The 19,286-nt window shown below is 34.7% G+C and overlaps 1 long non-coding RNA gene across 1 annotated transcript in view; it reads left to right on the plus strand.

The window, feature by feature from the left end:
- Positions 1–19,286, plus strand: part of LOC140507194 (uncharacterized) — a 34,348-nt gene that overhangs the window by 10,018 nt on the left and 5,044 nt on the right. The window contains exon 2 of the long non-coding RNA XR_011968238.1: positions 13,431–13,585. This is a non-coding gene — a long non-coding RNA (uncharacterized lncRNA). The remainder of the gene's footprint in view (positions 1–13,430; positions 13,586–19,286) is intronic.

Below are 19,286 nucleotides of genomic sequence, written 5' to 3' on the forward strand. Positions count from 1 at the left end.
TCCTGTTCAAATCACAGTTTTTAGATGCTCCCTATTCAAAATGTCTAGTCAATATCAAGTCTAGGAACAAGTAAACTTGTTATTCTTGTCTGCTTCTCTTTAAAAAAATATTCAAATGTGTCAGAAATGCAAACAGGCATTAATATTTACTTCTTAACATTTACTTCCCTATATATATATGTATATATATATATATATATATATAAAATCACTATATTTCTCTCTATATATTTTTTGTATTTCTGTATATTTTTTACATTGTCATTAAAAAAATGAAAATATAATTGGTCATGAATCATCACAACAAAGAATTATGCAAGCTCTATACTCCTATATAGCACCAATGAGATATTCACAATGCCTACAGCAGCTATGAATTTGCTGGCATAGTTCTCAATCACAAAATATAACAGACTTTCCACATGGAACACAGAACCAAACACCAGAAAACAAATCCATCATAGCAACATAGAAATCCCAAAGAATAGCAATACAGGAGTATAATGGTAATTTAAAAGTAAAGATCTTTCCCATTCATTGATAGACCCATGTGACCTGCTAAAGTCACATGGAAGCTTGAATCATGTGAATCTAAGTCACATAGAGTGGGAAGGATGGCACAAGAAGAGGCAGAGCTAGAGCAAAGCTGAGAGGAAATTGGTAAGAGCAGTCAGAACTGAGGGAGACAGAAAGGTAGACATCTAGGCTTGTGAGTGTTTGTGAGAAGGCCTGGTAATGTGCATAGACTTCTTGATTACTATGATGTATTTATTCTTTTTCTATGGTAGATTTTGTTTTTTGGTGTTGGAATTTGGCATTCTGGTGTCTGAATAAATGTTTTTCTTCTGCCTTCTATATGGAGAGTCTGTTGTACGCCAACATATTCAGACCTACCAAAAGCATTGTGAATATTGTGTTTGCCCTACAAATATCAATGAGCATGCAGTCACGAAATATGAGACCTCTCTTTGGAGACCAAAATATTTTAAAGGAAGAAATGGATGTCCCATGTTAGGAGAATTTACCTTATTCCTCTCTAGCAAGAGAAAGGTCTAAAAGCAGAGGGCTCTATGAGAATTAGGAACCAAGTCTACAGAAGAGAAGGCCCAGAGATTTGGAAATATATTTGCATGGAATACCAATAGAACCAAGAAAAAAAATGGCAGGAGTGTGTAGAAGGGCCTGGTCCTTGCTAACAAGTTATCATTTTATGTGTAAAAGCAGAGACAAACTGTTGGAAGAGAAAGCTCAGATGGAAAGGGAGTTGGTTAGTTTGCATGAGAAGATTTTATGTTGCCACATTCAAGCTCTCCTTTAGAAGAGCAAGCTAGAAAGTCTCTGGGAGTAGAAGAAAAAGCTGCTGGTAGTTTAGCTCACATAAAGAAGCAAGAAGATAACAAAAGGAAGGATGTATGGAAGGCTTCTCAGTAGAATCAATCGGAACCCCACAGTGTTTGGGGAGATTATTGAGGATTTTACTCACAGGATTTGAGTCAGTTCACCCAAAGGGGTGGGAGAAACATTGGTATCTTGGATGGTAAAAATTAATGAAAAAGATAAATTTACCTGAGGGAAGAAAACTAATAACCAGCAGATTCAAAGTGAGAATAGATTGACAATAAAAGAATTGTTTACTGCTCTATGGAGAGCACGCATAGATTTGGGAAGAATAGATGGTATTCCACAAATAAACTGCATAAAATGTATTGAGAAAGGAGGTTTGATATTAGACTGAGCAGGGAAATAAGTACTGCCCCAAGAGACCCTCTTGAAACATTGTAGCCAAGTGCATTATACCTGCAGGGAGAACACAAATGGTCCAGATCCTAGTTCAGATTAAATAAAGTATATCTCTAGCCAGAATGATGACTTTAAAACTGCAAATCTGACAAAGCAAACAGTACATGAGGCGATGATAGTAGTTTCATGAACTCCAGAGGCATGCCTGACCCTGTATCTGTCCTTCTCCTGGTTGTTGTCTCCTTGTTTCTTTTTGGCTCTTTTTCTGTTTATCAGATTTGTCTTCTGCAAGTTTAATACCCTCTACCTGCAGACTTCTAATCACTTAAGCCGGATGTCACCCTCTGCCCTTTGTGTTACGTCACTCTGAACCTGACATCAACCAAGTTCTGGATGCTGGCCAAGGAACTCACCCCTCCAATGGGACCTGTTGGGCAGGGACAGTTGGACATCCAATCTCAGCAGAAAGTAACTATGGAAGAAGAGACCTTCATCCCTTACCCATTTTTTTGAGGGGTGAATGATAGGGTGCTTGCGCTTAAGCCACATGTTAAGATATTGTTATATGTGCTTATTTTATGTGATCACTGTTACATTGTTGTAAAGTTCTGTTGACATCATTTGCCTAAGATATTGCTTTATATGCCTATTTTCTATAATACCTGTCATAGTTCTGTTGATACCAGTTGCCCCACCAACCTATGTAACAAATACTGAGGATCATTGGGCTGCATATAGTGGTAGTTTAAATGGGAAGTATTTTGATAAAATATTTTTATTTTGACAAATATTTAGATATTTCTAAAAAAGGAATGGAAAGTAGGCCTGTTTCATTCTGGATTTTGTATAACTTACTGATATACATATTTTTAACCAATTAGTTAATTGTTTTTTCATTTCCAATATTCACTTCTACAAGATTTTGAGTTACAAATTATCTCCCCATCTCTCTCTTATCCCTACCCCAAGATGGCTCACGTTCTGAGTAACCTTTCCCCCAATATGACCTCCCTTCTGTCACCCCACCCCCACAATGTGCTTCCTCAACTATTTTCCTGAAAAGAAATAACAGATTTCAATACTTCATTGACTATATGTCTTATTTTTCCATTGAGTGTAAAAGCAATTTTTAGCATTTTTTTCTGAACCTTTGAGTTCCAAATTCCATCCCTTCCTCCCTCCCCATCCACCCTCATTGAGAAAGTAAGCAATTCAATATAGGTTATACATGTGTGGTCATCAAAATACTTCCACAATAGCCATGTTGTGAAAGACTAATTATATTTTCCTCCATCCTATCCTGTTCCCCATTTATTCTATTCTCCCCTTTGAGAATGTCCCTTCTCAAAAGTGCTTGCTTCTGATTACTCCCTCTCCCAATCTGCCCCCTCTTCTATTACGCCCTCTCTCTTATCCCCTTTTGCCCTGTTTTCCTGTAGAGTACAATGGATTTCCATACCCAATTGAGTGTGCATGTTATTGCCTCCTTAAGCTGAATCTGATGAAAGGTTCACTCATTCTCCCTCCCTTTCTCCCTATTATGAAAATATTTTTGCATGACTACACATGTATACCCTATACTGAATTGCTTCCCATCTCAATGAGGTTGGTGGTGAGGGAAAAAGGTACAGAATTTGTACTCAAAAGTTTTCAAACCAAGTGAGAAAACTTATTTTTGCATGTTACTGGGCAAAATAAAATACTAAATAAAACATGCCTATGATAAAGATCCGTTTTTATATCTGGGATTATGGTCAATAAGATGGAAGGTTAAACATTTTTTCTTATCCTCACAACCTCTCAAATCTCTCTGAAATAGAAATTCTGTGCAAGAGATAAATCAATTTCAGTTTTCTATGGTCTCAGATATCAATAATCCTACTGGGGTAGTAATCCAATGAATTAACAATGATGGAGGGTGATCTCTTACCCTTTGCATGTGTATCAGTAAGCATCCCAACGTACACAGCGAGGTCTGCTATCACAGGTTCTTAGATCTGCATTCATAAAAGGAAAGCAACTTTCAAGGGGTAAATGATCACTTTAATCAAATGTATGCATCAATCCTTTAGTCAAGTACATTCATTCACCTAGTTCAGGGGAGTCAACACTCTGAACCTCAAAGAAAGTACAGAGAAATTAAAAGCCAATAGATGTGGCTTCTTCTGCCTTAATTCAACAGATAGCTGGGCCCCAATTTTGTGATCATAGTTACCAGAGAGAGAAGTGCAACATCTGGGTTCTCAAGCTGAGGGGCTCCTTTGTGACTTTCCAGAATCTTCATCTGGCCAAACAAACACTTCCAGTCAGCAAATCCTGAAGTAATCAGCAGACATGGCCTTTTCTGCCTGACCATAATTCAACAGACTGGTACAGCTCTATGACCATAATTACCAGAGAGGGAAGCATGACATCTGGGTTCTCAAAGCCAGTGAAGTCCTTAAAGTAGCTTCTCAGAGTCCTCCTCTGGCATTCAAATGTTATTACAAAAACTAAGTCCCCAAATAAAACCTCACTCTCAGAGTCCTTATACACTTTTTGGAACCAGAGGGCATCACATTCCTAGAGAACCAGAACCAAAGGCATTTACCTTCTTAAAATCTTTCTAGACTAGACAATGGGAAGGAAAGATCCTCCTCAGTCACATTCAAATAGACGCATTATACTTCTTGATTATACTAAAACAAAAGCAGCGAAAGATTCTATTTTACTTGCTATTACACATTTTTTTTTTACTGTACCTAATTACAATGCCCACTATGTTCCAGTAGAGTTGCATAAACCTATCTATAGGCTTACAAAAGATTTTGATACTTCTCATCTTTCCTCCAAGAGCTATGGGAAACCAACAGATAGATGTTTGGTTAAGTTGGTATAAGAGTATTGTAACATCTTGTGCAATGGTGCTTACCTAAGGAATTAAGAACACAGAATCCTAGGGATGGTCATATATATGGTTCCACTAAGCCTGAGGGTCATTTTCCAGCATCAAGCTCAGACAAGTTATGTCCCTCCCAACATCATTCAGGGTAGAGACTAATGCCAATGAAATCAGAACTACCTAATGTGATGGAGGCTGTCAATTTGATGTTTATTCCTCAGGGAAATTATCTTCAAAAGAAAAGAATTCTTGTAGTCTCAGTGGAGAAAGAAAAGTCAATGTGCACAGGATCAGCTAGTCCAGGTCACTTGTTTAATGGCTGATCAACCAGCCCCTAGTTTAAATTGAATGCTCTTATGCAGGTGCCTTATTAAGCTCATTTCTGTCACATGCAAGAATCCTAAAACGATGGGAAAAAAAGCAGGCTCCTTTTTCCTTTCCTTTTGGGAAATGAGGTGGATAAATATATCGATATGTATTATATTAGTTATCAATAACATGCCAGCTCTTATAAAGAAATTATCCCCAATTAAGAAGTCACTGACCTATTCACGATCAGTCATTGTTGCCATTAAGTATGTCTCCAGTCAATACCTCTTGAGAGGTATAATTTTTTTATGCATTTCTTGATAAGTTATTATATCATCATAGTTATCCAAAGTATCATTCACCCTACCCATCCCAAAGAGGCACCCAATATAACAGAGAATTTCTAGAGAGTATAATTAGCATAATTGATTAAAATTTGCATAATTAGCATAATTGATTAAAATACTGAAAATGTCAGAACGCATGTGTAGTATTTGACACTTTTGGACATTCTACCTAAAAAAAGGTTGGGCTGTAGGTGTCCTCTCATATCTATCTCATAATCTACTCCTGATTGATCTTTATAATTTTGTTACATCTAACTTCGATATTTTAGCACACAGTTCTCTCCATTTGCATTGTTGTAGTTACTGTGCATGTTGCTTTCCTGTATCTACTTGTTTCAGCCTGCAGTGTTTCATTTATATTTTTCCATGCGACCCTGTATTCATCACACATTGTTTCTTCCCCCCCCCACACACACATTTGTTTATTTTACTTTTTTTTAATTTATGGAATAAAGCAAGCATTTTCAGAACAGTATAATAATATCCATATGTTATTTCTCACAGCATAATAATATACCATTACACTCAAGTACCACAGTCTTTAGACATTTCCAAACTGATGGGCATCTATATTTTTCCCATCCTTAGCTATCACACAAAAGTTACTAAATATTTTGGGATACAATATATGGGGATTTTCTTCTTATTGATGGCTTACTTGCAATATAAGCTCACTAGTAGACTTGCTGATTTAAAGGGTATAGATAACGTCATTTTATTTGGATTTCAATTTTTCCTCCCAAATGGCTGTGCTATTCACAGCTTCACCATAAACATATTAGTGTGACAATCATTCCACAACCCCTGTAACACTGAATATTGCCATTTGTATTAGGGTTTTCTAATTTGCAGGGTTACTGGTGAAACCCTGTGGTTGTTTTGACTTGTATGTCTCTCTTGTTAGTGATTTAGTGCATTCTTTCACGTGATTTTGAATATTTTACAATTCTTTTTTAAAATATTTTTTCATATCTTCTGACCACTGTTCTTCTAAATAGCTATTCATATGTATTTATTAATTGTTTAAATATCATGTATACCAAATGTTTAGAATTTGATGAGAATATTTTTTTTTCCATTCAGCTGCTTCTCTTCTTAAACTACATGCATTAATTTTATCTGTGTTGAAACTTTTCAATTTCAATTCATTAGAGTTATTTATTTTATCTTTGGCATTTGCCTCTACCTCTGGTTTGGTTAAGAATACATTTTCTGACCTGAGATGCACACCATTTAATTATCTTCTAATTTTTAAATGCAATATTTAATATAAAGGTCATTTGCTCATTAAGAATATATTATGAAGTGTACTGTAAGATGTTGGTAGAAGGCTTTTTTTTTTTTGCTAGACTGCTTTATACTTTCCCCCATAGTTATTATTGAATAAGGAGTTATTTACTAGGTTATTTATTTTTTCCATTTCATCAAATACCAGATTGTTGACATGTATTTTTCTGACATTTCATTGTTTAATGCGTTCTTTGATCGTTATAAGTTTCAACCAATGCCAAAAGATTTTGATGATTGTTCCTTTGTAATGGGATTCTCCCTTCATCCCTACTTATTTTTATCATTTACCATGAATTCAAGATCTTTTTTTAAAATAAATTTTGTTACTATTTCTTTAGGTTCTATAAAGTATCCTCATCAATTTGATTGGTATAGAATTAAGGGCATAAATTATCTTGGTAGCATTTTCATTTCATTGTATTGACATGACCTTGCCATAAGCAATGAATCTTCTTCCAGTTATTTAAATGCTTTTTTATTTCCTAAAAGAGAACTTTATAATTGAATCTATACAAGTCTTGATGTGCTTTGATAGGATGATACTCAGTGTTTTGTCCATTTTATAGTGTTTTGGGATGAGATTTCATTTTCAGTCATTGCTTCACGAGCTTTGTTATTACTACATAGAAATACAGTTGATTTTTGAAGACTTATTTTGTAGGCTATAACATTGCTTAAGCTTCAATTGCCTTAATTACTATTTTCATTGATTTCCCTAGATTTTCCAAGAAAGCTATCATATCATAAACAAATAGGGATGGTTTTATCTTGTCTTTATCAGTCTTTATTCGTATAATTTCTCTCTCTTGTTTTATTTCTATGGCTACTATTTGTAGAATATAGCAAAATGTAATGGGGAGAGTGGACATCCTTACCTCTCTTCCATATTTATTGGAAAATGTCTTAATATATCTCCATTGAATATGATGCTTGTGTTTGGGTTCAGATAGATAATTTATGTAATTTAAAAAATTCCTCTATGCCGACACTGTGTAATATTTTTAGCCTAAAAGAGCATTTCATTTTGTCAGAGAATTTTGATCATTTATTGAGATAATCTTTGTTTTGAGTACTTTGGTTTTTAGTATGATTAATTATATTGCTTGTTCTCATAATTTTTAACCATTCCTGTATCCAGGACATAAATTACAATTGATCACAATGTATAATTCCTTAGACAAATCACTGTATTATGTTTGTTAGTATTTAGCCTAAAATATTTGATTCAACATTCACTAATGATGTTGACCTGTGTTTTTTCTTCTGTGTTTTATCTTTTTATGATTTAGATATTGAGACTATTCCTGTCTTATGAAAAGATTATGGCAGTATCCTTGATTTCTCTTTCTTTTTTAGAATTCGTGATTATGCACATTTTCTGTTTATCCACACCTCTTTTATGTGAGATAATGCATCCCCTTCTACTACTGCTTTCCCTTCTACTAGTGCATTCCTCTTTCTCACTCCTTAATTTGATTTCTTTTAATCATGCCATCATACTGTGCTCACAGTCATGACCTCTGTCTACATACTCCCTCTAACTGCCCTATTAATTAGAAAGTTTTTGAGAGTTCAAAGTATCATTTTCCCATTTACAAATATAAAGAGTTTAACAGTATTGTAATCCTTATAATTTCTCTTTCCTATTTATTTACGTTTTAATGCTTCTCTTGAGTCTTGACTTTGCAAGTCAAATTTTCTATTGAGCTCTGTCTTTTCCTCAGGAATGCTTGAAAGTCCCTATTTCATTGAATGTCCACTTACCCCCACAAGGATCATACTCAATTTTGTTGGGTAGATTAATAGTAATTGTAATCTTAGTTTTTTTTTTCCATCTGGAATATCATATTCCAAGTCCTCTGTTTCTTTAAAACAGAATATACAAACTCTTGTGTTAGCCTGACTGTGGACATATGATATTGGAAATTTTTCTTTCTGGTTGCATGCAATATTTTCTCCTTGACCTGGAAGTACAGAATTTGACTATCATGTGCCTGGAAATTTTCATTTTGAGATTTTTTTCAGAGTAATTGATGAATTCTTTCAATTTCTATTTTGCTCCCTAGTTCTAGAATATCAGGGCAGTTTTTTGTGATAATTTCAAGAAAGATAATGTCTAGGCTCTTTTGGATCATATTGCTCAGTTAGATCAATAATGTTTAAATTATCACTCGTATATATTTCCCTGGTCAGTTTTTTCCAGTGAGATAATTTACATTTTTAAAAATTCTTTTGATTTGTTATATTGTTTCTTTATATCTCATAAAGTCATTACCTTCAACTTGCTCAATTATATTTTTAAAGGAATTATTTTCTTCACTGAGTTTTTGTACCTCCTTTACCATTAGGTCAATTCTACTTTTTAAGGACTTCTTTCCTTTAGTGTACTTTTCTAACTATTTTTCCATTTTTCAAATTTTGTTGTTTATAGAGTTCTCTTCAGTGAATTTTTGTATATCTTTCTTTTCTCCATGTGGCAAATTCTGCTTTTCAAGGCATCTTTTCTTCATTGAAGTTTTGTGCCTCTTTTACCATTTGACCTATTCAGTTTTTAGGGTGCTAGTCACTTGCATATTTTTTGTGCATCTTTTACCAGGCTGTTGACTCTTTTTTTTTCATGATTTTCTTGCATTATTCTCATATCTCTTCCCAATTTTTCCTTTATTTCTCTTACTTGATTTTTAAAATCTTTTTTGAGCTCTTCCATGATGTGACACCAATTCATATTTTTCTTGGAGGCTCTGGATGTAGGAATTTTGACTTTGTTGTCTTCTTCTAAGTGTCTGTTTTGATCTTCCTTGTCAACATAGTAACTTTCTATAGTCAGAATTTTTTCTGTTGTTTGCTCATTGTTCCAGCCTATTTCTTGATGTTTTTTAACTCTTTGCTAAAGTAGAGCTCTGCTTCAAGCAGGAGGGCACACATTCCCAAACTACTTCTGACAGTTTGTAAACTTTGAGTTCTTCCAAGAAGGTATGATGTAAGGAGAGGTGTGTTTACTACTCTCCTGGCCCATGCTCTGGTCTGTGAGTAACCACAGGCACACTTTTCTACTGTGGAACTGTGATCAGGGTCTCTGCTCCATTGAAGGCCACAAGCTTTGATGTGCCAGTGCGCTCTTCTTGACCTGGGACTGTGACTAAGTTCTGCAACCCAGATCTGAGTATGGTTAATGCAATGGAGTCTGTCACCAACAATGGGATCCTTATAATCTTCTTCTGACCATTTATCCAACCCTCTTATCCTCCCTGGACTGAGAGGTCTAGAAGATGCCACTACCTTCATTGATTTTGTTGCCTTCAAGGCCTGCTATTAGTTTGTTGGGGCCTTTTTTGCACTGATGGAGTCTGTGTTGAGATGTATACAATTTAATTATCTTCTAATTTTTAAATACAATCATTAATATAAAGGTCGTGTGTTCATTAAAAATATATTGTGGAATGCGCTATAAGATGTTGGTAGAAGACTTTTTTTTTTGCTAGACTACTTTATACTTTTACCCACAGATTTTATTGAATAAACAGTTACTTCATTCTTAGTGTGGTGCACCAGATCTTCCTAGGTGACCTCTAAACTGTCTTGGATTGGAAAACTGCTTCGTTCCATCTTTTTTTGTAGGTCCGACCACTCCAGAATTTATTTTGAAGTGCCATCTTTTTTGTAGGTCCTACTGCTCCAGAATTTATTTTAAAGTGTTATTTAAAGTTGTTTGGAAAGGAAATTTAGCAGACTTCATGCAAATTTCAGCCTTTTCTCTGCCATCTTGGCTCTACCCATATTAACCTTTAATAGAAGGTTTAATTGAATTCTCCTTTAAATACATCAGGGCAAGGATTTCTTTTTGTAGTCCCTACATAGCTGGATCTATTTCTTTTCCTGATATTTGATTGCTTAAGTTCTCTTTAAGGTATTCTTTTCCATTATTTACTCATAGATATCTGAATCAGCCTAGTACATCTAGAGGTCATATCTCTTTAAGTTATGAATGTTTATTTTTTTTTCCTATTGAATTACCTGTTTATCTTTGAGTTCCTTTAGTATTCTTCTTCTTGAGATCTTTGATAATTCAGTCTCTCCTCACCCCTCCCCATTTTTTCCCCTATTCATTTCTGGTTCTGTCTGCCTTGATGGTGCTTTGCATGGGGCTGAATATCAAATCACCTCAGCTTTCTTTTATTTGGGAAAAGTCACAGTTCACCAGCCTAGGGCTCTGTCACAAGTGACTTAAAAAAAGTTAAATTATTTCTTTCTTTTAAAAAGCATTTATTTATTCTTAAGATTCTTTTTGAAAAAATGAGTTAAATTTTCTCTCACTCATTTATAAGATAAGCAATACATCAATTATTCATATGAAATAATACAGATCATATTCTCATATTAGCCATCTCACCTTTCCTCTCCCTCTCTCTCTCTCTGACACACACACACACAACAAGAAAAATAAAGTGAAAAAATTTACTTCCATTTTCATTCATATTTCATGCATTCTTTCTATGAAGGTGCATAGTATTTTTTACCATAATCTTTTGAAACTGCCTTTGGTCGTTGTATTGAACAGAGTAGCTAAGTCTTACATAGTTGACCATCACTGCAATATTGCTATGTGAAATATTTTCTTGGTACTACACATTTCACTTCCCATCAATTGAATTTGATCTTCAGAGGTTTTTCTGAAACTATTCTCTTCATTATTTTAAGGACTTTTTTTAAAGGACAATAGTATTCCAAACAAAATTTTAAACCACAAGCCACTTAGCTATTCCCCAACTGATGGCCATTCCCTCAAATTCACATTGTTTGCTATGACTAAAAGTTTTACTATGAATATTTTTCATATATAAGTCCTTTTCCGTTTCCTTGGATCTCTTTGGGATCCAAATTTAGTTGGAATTTTGTTGGATTAAATGGTATGTATACAATTTCATATAATATTGGGCACATTTCCAAATTCTTCCCCAGAAAGGAGACCAATTCAGAATTAATTAAATGATATATTAGTGTCCTTATTTTTTCACATCTTTCCATTCTAAAAATTTTGTTATTTTCTTTTTCTATCATGTTAACCAAACTGATAGGTGTGAGGGATACCTCGGAGTTATTTTCATTTTCATTTCTCTAATCAATAGTGATTTAGATAATTTTTATGTGATTATTAGTAGCTTTAATTCCTTCTTTTAAAAATTGCCCATTCATAGTTTGACCATTTATCAACTGGGGAATGGCTCTTATTTTTATAAATTTGACTCAGTTTCCTACATAACTGAGAAATGTTAGACCTTCATCAGAGAAATGCTTTACCATTTTCCTCAGTTTCTTATTTTTTTTCTAATTTCTGTTGCATTAGGTTTGTTTGTGCAAAAAGTTTAATTTCATGAAATCAAAATTATTGATTTACTCTACTTACTCTATTACTTGTTTGGTCACAAAACTTCATTTATCCACAGATTTAACAGGTATTTTTTCCATCCTCCCCTAATTTCATTTTAGTATCACTATTATGTATCAGTCGTTTCTGTGTTTTAACCTTATTTTGGTATGCAGGGTGAGATGCCTATATTCTGCCAAACTACTTTCTAATTTTCCTAACATTTTTTTATTTAATGATATGCTCTTGCCACTAAGCTGGGATTTTCAGATTTATCACTAACGTTTACTGTTTACCTAATCTGTTCCACTGATACACCACTATTTTTCTTTTAGTCAGTATTAGTTTATTTTTGATGATTGCCATTTTGTAATATACTTTGGAAATATGGTACTACTAAGCCACCTTCACATTTTTTCAAAGTTTTCTCTTACTGTTCTTGACCTTTAGTTGTTCCAGATGAATTTTTCTTATAAATTTTATAGGCCTATAAAATAATTCATTGTTAGTTTAGTCAGCATGGCACTGAATAGGTAAATCAATTTAGTTAGAATGTCATTTCTCTTTATATTGGATCTGCCTATACTCAAACAATTAATAATTATCCAATTGCTGGGATCTCTATTTGTATGAAAAGTATTTTGCAATTGTAATCATATAGTCTCTACATTAGTCTTGGTATGAAGTCTCCCAAATATTTCAGATTGTCTGTAGTTATTTTAAATTGTACTTCTTTTTCTGTCCCTTTTTCTTAGGTTTGTTTTTAATATATAGATATGTTGACTAAGGTGGGTTTACTTTATATCCTGCAACTTGGCTAAAGTTGTTAATTATCCAACTAATATTTTTTTATTTGATTCTCTAAGGTTTTCTAAGTTTATCATCATATTATTTCCAAAAAGTAATAGTATTGTTTTCTCCCAGTCTCCTTTTATACCTTTATTTATTTTAGTTATTTTTTTGCTAGTATTTCTATAACAATATTGAATTTTATTGTGATAATTGACATCTTTACTTTACCCTGATCTTATTTGGAAGGTTTTTAGTTTATCTTTATAAAAATTATTCTTGCACTTAGTTTTGTATTGACATTATTATTTAAAGAAAGGTATAATTTCTTCTTCTGTTTTCTAGTGTTTTTAAAAAGGAGTGGGTGTTTTATTTTATCACAAGCTTTTTCTTCATCTATTGATAAAATCATATGTGTTTTGTTGTTTTTATTTCCAAGAACCATTATAGGCAAGTTAGTACATGAGACATATTGAAAAATCATATTCATATCTCTTATTTTACCTCACTGATTTCTGAATCTACACCTCCCTTCTCTCCTACCAAGATATATAATACCATATAACAAAGAAGAAAGAAGAAAAATATCGTTTTGAAAAAACTAACCAGCATATCACATGGTCTGACAATCTAGGTAATATTACATACTCATTATCCTTCATCTATGCAAATAAGAGAGAAAATGCATCTTTTAATTTTTCCCCTCAAGGGCTATGCTTGAATATCATCATCGTCATCATCATCATCATCATCATCATCATCATCATCATCATCATCATCGTCACTCTCATCGTCATCATCACTGTCGTCATCGTCGTCGTCATCATCATCGTCATCGTCATCATCATCATCATCTAGTATTGAGTATTAATTTGCTTTTGTTTTCATTTCACATAATCATAGTTTTTGTGTACATTGTTCAATGAAGATCACTAATCATCAATTCCTGTATCCTTCCATACTCCTCTGAACTATTCATGTAACAATTACTCTGGCATTATTCCACCACCTTTTTCTCACATTTCTAGGTTGGGTCCACAGAGACATGCTGATTAAATACCTAGAATTCTAAGGAAACCCTGTGGATGGCTATTCTTAACCATGTTCCTGCTAAGCTCAGTTCAGTGTGGTTACCCTTAATAACCAAACAGTATTCTTAGCTAGCTTTAATTAAAGGAATTTACTAAAATGATAAAGTAAAAACACAAGGCCTCACCATGAGGAAAGTGTGTACACATTTAACATTTTCTTATTTTTGTGCACCTTGAAAGACAGAGAGCTCACCACAAGCCAGCATGAAGGTGCACAGGAAAGATAGCACCAACACTGAGCAGAGTAGCCAGTAGTCCATGGACAGTAAGGGGAATGAACACCTGGTCAGAAAGATATCCAAAGAGTGCCCCATAATAGCACTGGAAAGATGAACAGTTGCATCTGGCAGCTCTGTTGCCCATTTTCACATTCCCAGGTAGAGAGAGGTACTCATGGTCAGGAAGGAACAGGAGCCCCACTTGAGTAAGGATATTAGTTTTGCCCAGCAGAGTGGAACTCTACTCATAATACATCCTTTGGAAGCAACAAATTTAACTGTGAAAGGAAAGGAACGACATAAATAATAGTAGAATGGCCAGATATTCCCCCATCTCCAGACGGTAGCAAAGCTCAAATTTAACATAAATGCCAAAGTCAAGAAATAGGCTAGAAAAATGAGCAAATAGTAATAAAGATACTTGCCATAAAAAGCTATTAGGATGACAGGTAAGCTCAAGACACAAACTTAGAAGAACATAATGATTTGAAAACATCTGTAAGTAATGATGGGGAGGAAGGTAGGACAGTGATAGAGTGAGGGTCTGAAGTTAAGAAGACTCCTGTTTCTGAGTTCAAATACAGACACTTACTAACTGTGTGACAAAGGACAAGTAAATTAATCATATTTGACTCAGTTCCTCATCTGTAAAACAATCTGAAGGAAATGAATACCACTCCTGTATCCTTGCCAAAAACAAAACAAAACAAAACAAAACAAAACTCAAATGGGGTCACAAAGAGGAACGCACAATTGAAAAATGATTAATAACAAATAACTCAAAGAAAAGCATAATTTGGACACAAACTCAGCAAGAATTTCTAGAAGAGTGGGGCGGAGCCAAGGTGGCAACTTAGAAAGACACACCAACTCTAGCTCTTACTCCACAGCCCATAAATACCTGTAAAAAATGACTCTAAACAAATTCTAGAGCAACAGAAGCCACAAAACGACAGAGTGAAAGAGACTTCCCCCAAGGTACCCTGGAAGGCTGACAAGAAAGGTCTATATAGCACAGGATATGGAGTGGAATGCATTCCAACCCAGTGCTGGCTGTGTGAAACTGACAGGAATAGGACAGGAACAGACCTTGGGGACAGAATCCCTGGCAGCAACTGGGGTTCTCAGATCTCTCAATGCCCAAACCCCGAAGACAGTTTCAAAGGTCAGTGAGAGTGTTTTTTTTTTCCTGGGTGAGAAGGGAACAGGGTCCTTCCCTAGCCCTGGACCCAGGCAGTGGTAGCAACAGCAGCAGAGTCCATTTTGGGGGCCCTCAGCCTAAATCCCCTAGGGGAATTGAGCTGTTGATCTGGGTCTCAATCCTGAGTGGCAACACTAGGATGAGGAAGAGTGCTGGCTGGCTTGGTGGAGCTGGTGGAGGCTCTGGAAATAGAATCTTACTTGCAGATCCTGGACAGAAAAGCTTTGGTAGCTCCCAGACCAGAATGCAGTCCGGGAGAGGGATAAACTCCTCTCCCTTGATTGTATCACCTTGGAGGAACTGAGAACTTACAGGTCCCTGGGGTATACCCCCTTCTTGACAAAGGACTGAAAAGTCAAGTAACTAGTTGGAAAAATGCCCCAAATAGGGGAAAAAATATAAAACTATAGAAGGTTACTTTCTTAGTGAACAGGTGTTTTCTCCCATCCTTTTAGATGAGGAAGAACAATGTTTACCATCGGAAGAAGACATAAAAGTCAATGTCTATCATTTCATATACCATAGTAATACCACTATATTGCTAGATTATAATTTCTTCCACCACTCCCTGGTCAAGAGACATCTCATTCCCTGTTATTGGTACTAAAAAGTGATGCTATATCATCACATATTGAAGAAGGTCAATACCTTTGAGTATTTGGGAAGTTTACTATATTCATGGAAAAAAGAAGTCTAGAACCTAAACTTCCATTCATTAGATAAAATACAAATTAATATGTAGATATTCCATTTATATCACCTTTTTCCATATTCATGCATCCCAATAAGAAAAAGTATATCCCCTCTTCTGAGTGATCTCTACACAACAGATATTTAATAAATGTTTCTTTAGTTAAACTGAATTGAAACAAAGGAGTATAAAATATGTAACAGAAGGCCTCGCAGTGTTTATTGAAATACACAAACAAACACATACACATTAAATATATATATATTTATATATGTATAAATATGTATTAGACATATTTGCTTGTATATAGATGCATACACGCATGTAAATGCACATATTCACTGGAACTGGTCAAAGATTCTTTGTTCTGAATGTTCAAAAGAGCAGTAGAACAGCACAGCATATCAAGGTTCACACTAACCTGAAAGAAGAAATGTAGTAGGAAGCATTTTGGTGAAAATCAGAATAGAGGAACAGACTAACTATTTCGGTGAAATCATATTAAAAATCAGTCATTCAAATGGGAAAACTGATGATTGTTTCTGAAATCACATCATGAAGGCGAAACTGAAGTAAACATCATTGTGATTTGGGCATTCCACCGTCTAGATGTATGGCAGAAGGAATGTTGTTCATAAATAGAGCAGTTGTCATATTCTTGATTTGATTCACTAATAAGATCATCTTGCAAAAAGTAAATAAATTAAATGAAAAAAATTGATAAAGTTCAGAAAGATATCTTACCCATTTCTTTTCTTTCTGCACTCTGTGTTTTGGCTTATTTACCCCAACCATCCTGGCAGGTGAAGTTTTTCCAAGAGGAATAGACTTCTACAACTTTTTCTGAATCTAGAAGCAAATCTGATGGGTGGTTATGTTACTACATACATTGTAACTTCTGAGCACCAATCAATGTGGTTCCCATTTGACACATTAATCAGCTGACTATTAACTTTACATCAAAATATTTACAAAAAAGAAGGCAAAAGGAGAATCACTAGAACACATTTCACCCATAAACATGAAGTGTAGTCTTCCACCAATGGACACAGTGTCCCAGAGCAGGAGTGGGGCACAAACTTAAAGGACCATGATAATGAGGCTGTATAGGAAACAAATGAGTCCATAACATTTCACATTTCAGGAATTTCAGACCTTGATGCCCTTTTGTTGCCTTCAGGAATAAACTGCACATTAGTTGATGAATTTGTTTTGTAGGTTGGATCAGTTTCTAAATTTTTTTACTCTTTTGATAAGTGAGTTTGTTTCAAGGTTCAACTATGCCCCTGGTAATTGGACTACTCTTCTTTTCTTTGGAGTGGGACCTTTTGTTTCTTGGCTCCTTTGCTGTTCTGCTAAGACATGATACTCCTCTTTTTCCTGAGGCAATTTTACATTCAAACTGCTTTCTTGTGGAAAGACAGAGACCCTACACTTGGGAATGATAATATTTTTCTCTTTAATTTCATTGTTTAGGTTCTGAGTGATTTCTGCTTCTCAGGTAGAAGTACCACAAAATGTAAAGCTTTTAATCCACTATACTTTCATGTCTTTTTTCTAGACTCCTTTACAGCTCCAAAGCTACATCCCTTTAGTGAGAAATCTCATTTGTATGCTCCTAGCAATTAAACATTTTTTCCCCTTTCTCACACCTAAGCAATAATTAGGTAATATACTAATATGTCAATAATGTCTAATAATCTCAAAAGATTTAGAAGTTTAAGGATGTTCCAGTTTTCATCTCAAATATTCACCTGATGATTGTACATATTGGGAAGTGATGTATAGGGAAACAATGAAATAACTTTTACCCTAAGTATTTCAAAGATTGGTGTTTCTTCCTCCCCCCCCCCAATATATGTCTCAAATTTTTCTTTGCCCCCTTTCAATGAATAGCATTTTTAAAATCTGAGACAACCACTTCCAAGCGAAAAACACACAGTGATCTCAAGAGAAAATGTCTGTGGCATTCCAGAGTTTGCTCTAAATAGGCAGTGCAAAGTTAATATAATTTGTTGTATATCCTCAATTTTGGGAAAGTGGAAAGAGCTGGCAGGATCCCAAGGCCTGCTATTCTAAAGCATTCAAGAATAATGGTTATTTCTGAAGAATAAAATTCTGCAGACAAACACACATGATTCCAAAAGGTTGGTGGGAAGGAAAGCTAAAGTGATAATTACACAGGAAACATACAGACAAACTCATTTAAAAAAGTACATGAAGCGAGAGCAGACCCTAAAAGAAGAAAATACCTTAATGACAAAATCTTATGAATAAATCCCAGTATAAATCAAAAGCTTGGAAGAAATGCTCAGGGCTACTACTACCACTACTAGTACTATCATGATTACTACTGCTATTAATACTACTACCACCATCAACACCACCACTACTGCTATTATTACTACCACTACTCCTATTACTACGAGTAGGACTAGAACTAGGATGATGACTACAACTCAGTTTTGCTAGGTAGGTGATTCTTCTTTGTAATCCTAGCTCAGACACTAGTAGACTGGGGCCTCAAGGCCTCATATGTTCTTCTAGGTCTATGGATGGGGCCCTTTAAATGAATCCAAGTTTTATAGAACAAATCTTTTCATGAAGGAATTTGTTCTATGCAGTTTGGATTCAGCTGAAGGGCCTCACTTGAGGACTTAGAAGGTCACATGTCACCTCCAGGCTTGAGGTTCTCCACCCCCTCTGCCTCCTTTTCCCTCTGTAATATTTTATAGCAAGCCCTCTCCTTCTTTAATGTGGAAGCTGACAATTCTTGTGTTATCCTAATGGTGGTTCCATGATACTTGAATTATTATTTTTTTCTAAATGCTTACAGTACTTCCTCCTTGATGTCAGAGATGTGGAATTAGGCTAGAAAATTTTTGGAAGTTTTAATTTGGGGGTCTATTCCAGGGGGTAATTGGTGACTTCTTTCAATTTCTATTTTATCCTCTAGTTCTAGATATCAGGGCAGTTTCCCTTGATAATTTCAGGAAAGGTGATGTCTATTTTTTTTTATCATAGCTTTCAATAAATCCAATAACTTTAAAATCATCTTTCTTGTACCTATTTCTTAGGGCAGTTGTTTTTCCACTGAGACATTTCACTTCATCTATTTTTTTTCATTCTTTTGGCTGTACTGTATTGTTTCTTGATGTTTTATAAAGTTATTAGCTTTGACATGCTCTATTCTAATTTTTAAGGAATTATTTTCTTCAGTGAGTTTTTGAACCTCTTTTACCATTTAACCTTTTCTATTTTTCAATAAATTTATTTTTAGTTTTCAATTTCATTTCCATAAGATTTTGAGCTGCAAATTTTCTCCCCATTTCTCTCTTCCCCATACCCCAATACAGAGTGTAAT

This window comes from Notamacropus eugenii, chromosome 5, assembly GCF_028372415.1.
Source record: "Notamacropus eugenii isolate mMacEug1 chromosome 5, mMacEug1.pri_v2, whole genome shotgun sequence".
In the NCBI taxonomy this organism is placed as follows: Eukaryota; Metazoa; Chordata; class Mammalia; order Diprotodontia; family Macropodidae; genus Notamacropus; species Notamacropus eugenii.